This window comes from Limulus polyphemus, unplaced genomic scaffold (assembly GCF_000517525.1).
Source record: "Limulus polyphemus unplaced genomic scaffold, Limulus_polyphemus-2.1.2 Scaffold1360, whole genome shotgun sequence".
NCBI lineage: Eukaryota > Metazoa > Arthropoda > Merostomata > Xiphosura > Limulidae > Limulus > Limulus polyphemus.
The window spans coordinates 136,875-147,575 of record NW_013666970.1 but is presented as its reverse complement, the minus strand read 5'-3'; the positions used below and the strand labels follow the sequence as shown (position 1 = coordinate 147,575).

The following is a 10,701-nucleotide window of genomic DNA, read 5'->3' as shown; positions in this document are numbered from 1 at the left end:
AACAAAATACAATCTTAATGGATCTTGCAATTGTTTGTTTGTTTCTTGAATATCGCGGAAAGCTACTCGAGGGTAATCTGCGCTAGCCGTCTCTAATTTACAAGTGATACACCAGAGGGAAAGCATTTAGTCAACACCACCCGCCGCAAACTCTTAGGCTACTATAATCGAATAGTGGGATTGAACCTCACGCTATAACGCTCCCCCAGCTAACAGGATGAGCATGTTTGGCGATTGGATTCGAACCTGTGACCCGCAGATGGCCTGAATCTTATCTCTGGTATTAAACGTAATTTCTTCCACTCTGAAAATTAAACTACGATTACGTTCAGTAGCAAAATACAGTTATGAAGTACAGACGGGGACAATAGTACTAATTATACTAAATGTAATAGAAAATGATAATTTGAGGTATTATAATAATTACAAATGACGCCTTCTTCTGGTAATGTGTTTGCTATAGTCAAAAATTATATTGGTATGTTTGTTTTCCATACAAACGATTGCCTGAAAATATCAGAGTTGTTATTGATTATTTTATATAACTCTTTTGATGTTTCGTGCACTAAATGAGGAAGTGATAACACTTAACTGTTGAGTATTTTGTGGTCTAATCATATAAAATTACACATGCAAGGATGTTTGGTCTTCAAAAATTTTCCCTTTACGTTCTAACGTTCTGATCTAAGCACATATTCAGTGAAGCGGTGAATTCTCTTTAGGTTATCATGTTCTGATCTAAGCACAGCTTCAATGAAGCGGTGCATTCTCTTTACGTTATCATGTTTTGATCTAAGCACAGACTTAGAAAAGCGGTGCATTCTCTTTACGTTATCATGTTTTGATCTAAGCACAGCTTCAATGAAGCGGTGAATTCTCTTTACGTTATCATGTTCTGATCTAAGCATAGTTTCAGTGAAGCGGTACATTCTCTTTACGTTATCATGTTTTGATCTAAGCACAGCTTCAATGAAGCGGTGAATTCTCTTTAGGTTATCATGTTCTGATCTAAGCACAGCTTCATTGAAGCGGTGCATTCTCTTTAGGTTATCATGTTCTGATCTAAGCACAGTTTTAGTGAAGCAGTGCATTCTCTTTACGTTATCATGTTCTGATCTAAGCACAGCTTCAGTAAAGTGATGAGTGTACGTGAAACTTTTCCTGCCAAGAAATGATTGCAAATGGCAATCTTAATAATAAAACAATGACACTTACTGAGGGCAGAATACTCATAAGATTGTAATCGTAGTGGAAAATTTTAACTCGGTGATTTTATTTGTTTTGCTAGACGTATATCACTATTAAACAAAGTGAACAAAATCTAACTCATTATAACATCAATATAAGCTATTAGAATGTTGTATCAGAATTATGAAGTTATATAATATTTGTGTGTGGCACGTTCAATAACGACATGTCTGGTACATGTAATAGATTTGTAACCCATGTATCATCGGTACCTTAGAAACAGAATAAAGCGAATAATTTCCCAGCATGTTATGTACAGTGTTAGGCTTGGAGCTAAACCAAGAAATCACGTTCAAACTGAAGTAATGTTTTTGATAACTGTGCGTTATAATTTCGAAAATCTACGACCCATTGTTTGTTTGTTTGTTATGGATTTCGCGCAAAGCTACACGAGGGCTATTTGCGCTAGCCGTCCCTAATTTAGCAGTGTAAGACTAGAGAGAAGGCAGCTAGTCATCACCACCCACCGCCAACTCTTGGGCTACTCTTTTACCAACGGATAATGGGATTGACCGTGACATTATAACGCCGCCACGGCTGAAAGGGCGAGCATGTTTGGTGTGACGGGGTTCGAAACCGCAACCCTCAGATTGCGAGTCGAGCACCCTAACCACCAGGCCATGTCGGGCCTATCTACGACCCATACAAATACTTTTAGAAATCCACCAAAAATATACAATAACAAGAAAATAGTGTCTTTAAAATGAGGGAAAGTATAATTCACCAAAGAACAAAATCTCAAGATCGTTCCTGAACATATCAGCTAATGGGCTGAAGTTTTTTTGTTTAACATCTTCGAAGTAAAAATAGATTGAGTTTTCGACTATCGACAGGGTATTTATTCTAGTTTAAAAATACATTTCACACTATTTTTTTTTTCAAAGAATGTAGGGTACTCAATGACAGAAAACAATCTTTCAGATGTTAGGAAATTAAAATTCTACTTTTTTTTTTTACTGTTTCATATCTTTATTTTCCCCGATTGTTAGATAATCTTAAACTTTTAAGTTTGAGGTTGTCGTTGAATATTTTGATCCTAGTTGTTCAACTAATACAAGAATTTAATTTCCTGGTAGTAAAGGACCATTAACGCAAAGCAACACCCCTTTCATGTTCAAAAGTTTCATCTGAGGAGAGATGAGGGATAGAAGAGATCCGGTCCGTGGAGGATTTATGTTGTCCATTGAAAGTAACTTTGTAATTCTTTCCAAATTTTTAAAGAATGTTGCTACAAATTACATGATCACATGATGTTCGTATAAATGTATACACGCTAATGTTTTTTGATTTTTCAAATAATAACATTTTACTCGTTCTTCGCTTTAGGCCTACTTAACATCTGTAACACAATATATTTTATATAGAAATAAATTAACTTTTTTTCTACTATTGCTTATTTCACGTCTAAATGATCAAAATTATACATCCAATAAGAAAATAATTTATCTTCAATATTAATATAGAAACGAAATGTGTTTTTTATCTTCTATTATCACTAAGTACGAAATAATTATCTTCCTGTATATATGTAATGATTTTTAATCTTGAGAGAATCCTGGCAGCTAATAATCAAATTATTTTAGTCGATCGAAGAAAACAATCACAGAAAAGAAATATTACTTCTATTTATTAACCTGACGGTTGAGCTAGTGTTAATCAAGGACGTTTTTTGTTTGTTTGGAATTAAATACAAAGCTACACAATGGACTATCTGTGTTCTGTCCACCACGGGTATTGAAAATCCAGTTTCTAGCGTTGAAACAAAGGATGAAGGTCTTAGATCATTTTAAAAGTAACAGCAGTGCCTTTGAAAAACAGCGTCTGTGGTAGAGAAAAGCCCGGAACTGTAAGTGTTACAATAATGTGCAAATCTCACTATATACTTGATTCGTCGGTTTATTTATAGGTAACAATTGAGGAGGAATTATACTTATCTAATACCCTTGATTATAGATCCCTTGAATATATAATACCCTTGAATATATAATACCCTTGAATATAGATCCCTTGAATATATAATACCCTTGAATATAGATCCCTTGAATATATAATACCCTTGAATATATAATACCCTTGAATATAGATCCCTTGAATATAGATCCATAGTCTATGTTTAATTTCATTACATTACACGCGTGAGATTGGGGGTAAGTTTGAAAAGGAAACCTTAGTACATTTTATAATGTAATGAAAACTAAAATGCACGTTATCTAGCATATATATATATATATATACTTGCAGGTTTTATAGTTTTTTAAGTTGTAAAGCCGTATATATCAATAGCCATATGAAATTTTCAAGCGGAATAGATGCATGCATGTATATTCAATGGAAGTATAAGACAACATATCATACTATAATAACATATGTATACAAATAAACATTTTAAATATTTCTTCTTCCTCCTTCTCCGCTGGCCATAGTAAGGCTGGTCACGGTTTTCGTGCAGCTGGTCAGATTTCCTCTTAGAGCGACATTCTGCACACTCTACAAGGCCGAAAACGTGTTAATTAGCAATTATGGATTGATTATATTGATATAACTTCTCCCTCCATTTTTGATGGAGTTTGGGTCGTGACACTTCTACGACCCTTATCCATTGTGACGACCCCAAACTCTGGGGTGGGCCGTCGCTGCTGCATACTTTATCTGAAACTAAATATTTTCTAAATAAAATATATAGCTACAAAATTTCTGCCTCACTTTCGCCTAGAATCGCCATCATTTACGCCATTTCCTGCTTGCTCGATTCTTGCCACTCCTTATAGTCAGCTTCAAGGATTACTCTATCTGCAGTATCTATAAAATTCGCAATCACGCAGTGTTGGTTATAATTTGACACTTGCCAACACTGTGATTGCCGATCCGATGCTCGAAACTGAGATTGGTGCTATCTTTTTAACTACGGCTTAATTAAATATTTCTACTGTAGGAGAAAGCCTAGACGTTTGTGTAACCATACCCAAAACGATCATGCAGTGGTAAGAAAAACTGTAATCCTGTCAGCAGAGTTGTGTCCGAAAGGGAAAGAACCTTATACATAAATAAATGATACGCGACATCAATACAGTGGCAACAATAGTTAATAATCGCTATAGTACATGTGTCATGCATGCCCTTTAGGCAGTGCACGTATGAATGTATATTAGATTATGAGGCTCCATATAAACCACAGACTTTATTAAAACGATTGGGTGTCAACAGTTATACAGCCGCTGTTATCTGCTAGGTAGTCAAATAAACTTAAAACATACCCTACATAATGCGCAATGATGCGTTTACTAATATGTTTAGGGTTTATTACAGTACTCACAGCCATTTTTGCTGTAGGCTGGCGGAATAATATTATATAATAATAAAGAACAAATGGGCGATCCTTATTATGAACCACTACAGTGATTCATGATAAGCAAGCATATTATTTATATCGAAACGTTGTAAGATAACCTCGTTGTAAGATAACAATAGATAACAAAAACGGAATTCTTTGATAATTGCCCCCCAGTGGCAGAGCGGTATGTCTGCGGACTTACAACGCTAGAATTCGGGTTTCGATACCCGTGGTGGGCAGAGCACAGATAGCCCATTGTGTTGCTTTGAGCTTAATTACAAACAAACAAACCTTTGAAAATCTATCTTTATTTGTAAGGATCAATTTTTAGTATCTGTGTAATGGACGATCACTGAAATCTTATCATAGAATGTTTCATCCTATGTAATAATAAAGTTAAAACGTTTGCATTTGATTCTTTTGTTTTTAGAGATGTCGTATGGTGCATAACTTAAAGAAACGTTTGTTATTCTTTTAAAAAAAGATTTGTTCCTGGAAAATTTATTTTAATTTATAACGATTTGTTTTTATATAGGTGATGGGCTAGTGATTTTGGTGTTCTGGTATGGTATGGATGATGGATCAGTAGTACTGTGGTTCTGGTTTATCATGGATGATGGGTTGGTGGCTGAGCGGGAAGAGTGAGGGCTTATAACGCTAATATTAAGGGCTTGATCTCTCCAAGTGTCCTCGTATTAACTTGTGGTTAATAAAAAAGCACATACACGTCTAAACTAGTCACGTAAATTCTTTTATTTGTAGAAGTAACAAGTTAGTTACCAGATTCAGTTCATAGATACGCCGTTCTTTGTATTCTTATACGAGTTACATAGCTTTTGAACATCACAATGCTCATGTTTGATACTCAAATACATTAATCAAAGGTTAATACATCTCAGAAGCAGTGCCACATTGGGCTATCTGCCGAGTCCATCGCGAGGAATAAACCCCGGATTTTAGCTTTGTAAGTACTTAAACTTACCGCTGTCCCACCGGGGGACTGGAACCTAGGTAGGGTTTAAATTAGGTGAATATTAGGAGACCTGATGGCTTTAGAGACACAAGGCTACAGCATAGGCACAGAGGGAATTACATTGTTTTATTTAAAACACAATTAAATTAAGTATTGTATTAGTAATGTTGACAATAACACTGCCCCCCACTGGCACAGCGGTATGTCTGCGGACTTACAACCCTAGAATCCGGGTTTCGATACCCGTGGTGGGCAGAGCACAGATAACCCATTGTGTAGCTTTGGGCTTAATTACAAACAAACAAACAAACTGACAATAACACTAAAAAATTGTCGGTGTCAATACAAGATATTATTGCCTTTGAAAAGCAGTAAAGAGATGCCTTTGAAAATATATATTATTGTACATTGTAACTACCAATATTTACATATTTTTCCACGCTGTCTTGATTAACACTGGCGACTTTTGTTTACTTCGATTTTGCTATACAAAAGACATGAAATTAACATTTATTTTTACTGTGTTTATATCTTTTTGTGTGAAGTCAAATTTTAAAGACTGAAGTGTTGAAAATATTTATTACGAAGCATTCCATTCTCACTGAAAAGTTCAAGAGCTATTCATTTTATTCAACTTGATCTTTTGTTGTGCATAATTAACTTCACCAAAGTGCCTGTAGCACGTGTTATGTAGTGTCGTTGTAAGGTATTTTCAGATTAAATGAGTTTGCTTCGAGGATGCAAAAAGAACAAGAAGCTTCAACTAAAAAAAACACACTATAATGAAAACTGAGACTCAATTTTCGCTTCACTTATAGACAATGACAAGAACCGTAGCTATATTTTTTTCTAAACAAGCAATTTTTTTCTGGACGTGAGAGAAAGGATGGTATCCCTCTCACATATAGAGAGTCCTGACGTAGTCTTTCAATGACTGAATATACAAATCATGATTTTTATTATACTTATGATAGAACAATACCCTAGAAATGGATTTATTTTGGTAGCGCAAGAAATAAATTTTTCTTAGGGTGTTACACAGTAGTATCAGGCAACATAAACAGTATCTTTCACTCGAAAAATCTGAAAGATGCTCATTGTACTTACTTACATAGACGCCTAATACATAGGGAGAAGGGGGGTACGCTCCCCCATCTTTTCTAGTTAGTGTACATACACTGTTATTAGGACAGAGATAGGACAGCAGTAAGTCTTCGGACTTACAATGCTAAAACCAGGGGTTCGATTCCCCTCGGTGGACACAGCAGATAGTCCGATATGGCTTTGCTATAATAAAACACACATACACACACACTATTAATAACAGCTGTCATAGATTGACCTCCCCCCCCCCATTTCCAAAAACGTTAGGCAGTCGTGCCTAATTACATGTAATAGTGCATTGAAATTGAGATTTTATGTATATATATATATAATAAATTTCAAATTTCCTGCCAAGTATTTAAATGTATTTAAGCGCCCTCTTGCAATTCATTTTATTTGATGGTTTTTTTTTGTTTTTTAGAGAAATAAATTAATAAATTCATATTTCTTGTAGGAGCTATGTAGGAGCTAAAGTTTGTTCATCCAACAGAATTTGACATAGCTTACGTTTCATATAAAGTTAAGCATTTTTCACCAACTTGTACTGCATAGTTCTCATACTCAAAAATCAGAAAATGTATTTTTAAAGCTTAAATCTCATTCTAGTCAGTCACTCGATGGAGTAACGATCAATTTAGGGATTCAGAATGCTAAAATCCGGGGATCGATCTCCCTCGGTAGACACAGCACATAGCCCAATGTGGCTCTGCTCTAAAAGGAAGAAAGAGAACAAAAACAAACATTTTACGCATGAGTTTAAAAACAAACAAACAAACTAACCTAAACTTGTAAAATGAATATTTTTTTCTGCCGTATATCGTATATCAGTAATATTAGTGGGTCGGATGTGGCCAACCGGTTAGCGCGCAGGACGGCGAATTTAAATTTATATAAAGTGGACAGTTGCTAATCATTATAAAAAATGAATTTTGAGGCTGTTTAATATAATTTATTTACCCCTTCCCTAGAAAAACTATTCAGATACATGGACTGATATTAAGTTTTATTTTATTTTCAACTTTTCGAAAAGAAGGTAAGCGGATTATCTAAAGCAGCCCGATTTCATCATAATCTGTAATACTTTGCTTTGTGTTAAAGTATGTTACTTTGTGTTAAACTATGTTGTATCTTCATATTCCTAGAAATGAACTTTTTTATTTTCCAACTGTAGCAAGTTGGGTCATTTGTTACATAACCTAACGTAAACGGTTCAGGTGTTTGTGAAGATTGTCATCTTATATTAAGTTATTACAGACACAATTATGGTAACAAAAGCTTTAGCTACGATAAATGCTCATATATTTTTGTTTCACTTTTATTTATTTGGGACGGGCGTTCCCTAATCCTTTGTGTTCTAGACTGCGCGTGCGGAAGGTCCAAGGTTCTATAACGCCCCCCCCCCCCCACACCTGAATACGCTGTGTACTTTCAGCTGTGGGGCGTTATGAAAGTGTCAGTCGAGATTAAAAGTATCCCCGTAGGCAGTAGCTTCTGCTGTTAACTCTTTGGTCAGCAGTTCAAAATTAGGGATGGCTATGCCTGAACTTTGTCGTTTAGCTCATGTGTTACATAAGTTTGTTCAAGCTTGTTCTTTATGATAAAATGATAAAAGGATTACAGACCTGAAATGTATAACATATCTTTCACTATTAACCTTTTTTTTTAGAGTAAGCTCCATCTGGGTTATCAAAAATCATTTGTACAAAGACTCATTAGAAATCAAATTAATTATTATGTAAAAATTAATAACTTAGGATAATTTCTTTTCTCTGCCGAAAGAGAGGAGAAAAAAGTAGTTACATCAAATACTTTTGCTAAAATATTCGTAGAAAAAAAAACGTTTAAGTTTTTTTTTTGTTTGTAGTTAAGTACAAAGCTACACAATAGACTATCTATGCTGTTCCCACCACGAGTATCGAAACCCTGTTTTTAACGTTATAACCCTTCAGGATTACCACTGAGCCACTGGAGGTGGGGGACTTTTAAGAACCAGCTTATTGAGAAAGTTTTCAATCATGTTGTTTAGCGACAGTTCCCGCTCTAGACATTTTTAATACTTGGGTTTAGTTTCAGTTTATACCAATGGTTTTTCATGATATTTCATTTAATTTTTCTGTCTAGTTTAAAACAATCTAAGTATTTGAAAAATATTTTACAACAATCATTCATTTTTTTTTCAACCCTAGATAAAAAAAAGACTGGGGACGCAACGTTATAGATTGTCGAAGTTAATTGCCTATGACAAAATTCTTTGAAGTATGTCATGCAGAAAATTACCCGAAATTCACACTGACTGGGTATCTCTGTTTAAAAATTAATCAATGCTCATTGAAGAATAATGATTAAATGGCTAAAAGCATTTTTACATAGTCTGCATTTTTAATGTGCCAAAGAGCATCACGAACAAGACCACTTTCCAAATGGCTTTTTCTTATTTTTTTTGTGTGGTAAAATTCCAAGATAAAAGTATATTTGCTTAACTTAGTTCTACTCGGCGAAGTGTATTTCACGCCAATAAAGTTTAGGTAATGAAAGCCGCTAGGTGGAGTTGCGTGCGTGTGTGCTTTGAAATATCATTAAAACACATATTTTGTTAAGCCTAAATCGAGATAATTTAGCTAGAATGATTTGAAAAAAACAACAACACCTACTATTGAATTAACATTTTTATTCATAATTTTAATAGCCCAAAATTCCCTTTAGCCTGTAAAAAATTCTTTGTTTCTTTCTCAAGTTTCTTTTTCTTTTTATATATTTATTTTAGTCAGTGTAACTACTGAACGTTTGGTAAGTAGGAAATCTGCTCTGATTTTATAAAAATAAGCTAATAATAATAACAATTTCCAAAACTAGATAAAAGCAAATAACTAAAAAAAAAATTCATTTAAAACAAGCGGAACATTTTCGTTCCATTCCTGCCTTGCTTTAGTTGAGAATCAAAGTTCTTTGCTTGGCTGAGTTTACGTAGGTAAACAATAACCTCATTAAAACCTCGTCTCGAGAGGACCTACAACAGATGAATACAGGAACCTAACTAATTATCTGTAGCATGATTAAAACTTTAAAGTAGAATATTATAAAAAAGCCACAACACACGTTAACCAGTATTTCTTCTGACATTTTGCAGAATGATATTGTAAGTGATAAAGTACCAGTTTAAATACCTTACAGAAGGATATTACACGTCACATAGCTCTTCTTTCAGCTTGTTCTATTGAAAAGTCATAACGTTAAACTGTATCACTATCAAAGTTTTGTGGAACATCTTCTCTTCCAACAAAGTCATAACGTTAAACTGTATCACTATCAAAGTTTTGTGGAACATCTTCTCTTCCAACAAAGTCATAACGTTAAACTGTATCACTATCAAAGTTTTGTGGAACATCTTCTCTTCCAACAAAGTCATAACGTTAAACTGTATCACTATCAAAGTTTTGTGGAACATCTTCTCTTCCAACAAAGTCATAACGTTAAACTGTATCACTATCAAAGTTTTGTGGAACATCTTCTCTTCCAACAAAGTCATAACGTTAAACTGTATCACTATCAAAGTTTTGTGGAACTTTTTGTTCAAGTAAAAACTGCAAATCCATTAAATATAAGAAACTCCTCTCAAGGATTTCTACTTGAAAGTAATGACTCAACTAAAATAACACCTTCATTAACACGCAGCATCGTGAAGTCAAAGTTAAACTATGACTTCTAAGTTCTTGTAGCATCAAAGGATAAAACAGCACTCTCACTAACTCTTAATTGCAGGATTTCATAGTATGGCTAAAGCAATTAATTATCTCAACGCCTTTAAGCGGGAGTTCATAATACATTACTTCTATTAACTTCTTTTACGAAACTTTATAATAAAAAATAAAAATGTAATACACTACGAATGGGCATTAAACAAAACAATACGTTGATTCGTGATATCCAGAACCTCATATTTAATTCTTTTTAAAGTGAAGGCATTGTGAATCTGATACATATAACAGTCCAGGATTTTTAATAATTCATTTTCTGGTGATGTTAAAAACAATATTCGATGACGAGG

The 10,701-nt window shown here is 34.2% G+C and overlaps 1 long non-coding RNA gene across 1 annotated transcript in view; it reads left to right on the top strand.

Annotated features, from left to right (window-relative positions):
* Positions 1 to 5,752, top strand: part of LOC111086724 — a 67,684-nt gene extending 61,932 nt beyond the window's left edge. Inside the window, exons 2-3 of the long non-coding RNA XR_002611449.1 lie at positions 2,325 to 2,437; positions 5,115 to 5,752. This is a non-coding gene — a long non-coding RNA (uncharacterized LOC111086724). The remainder of the gene's footprint in view (positions 1 to 2,324; positions 2,438 to 5,114) is intronic.
* The last annotated feature ends 4,949 nt before the right edge of the window (positions 5,753 to 10,701 follow it).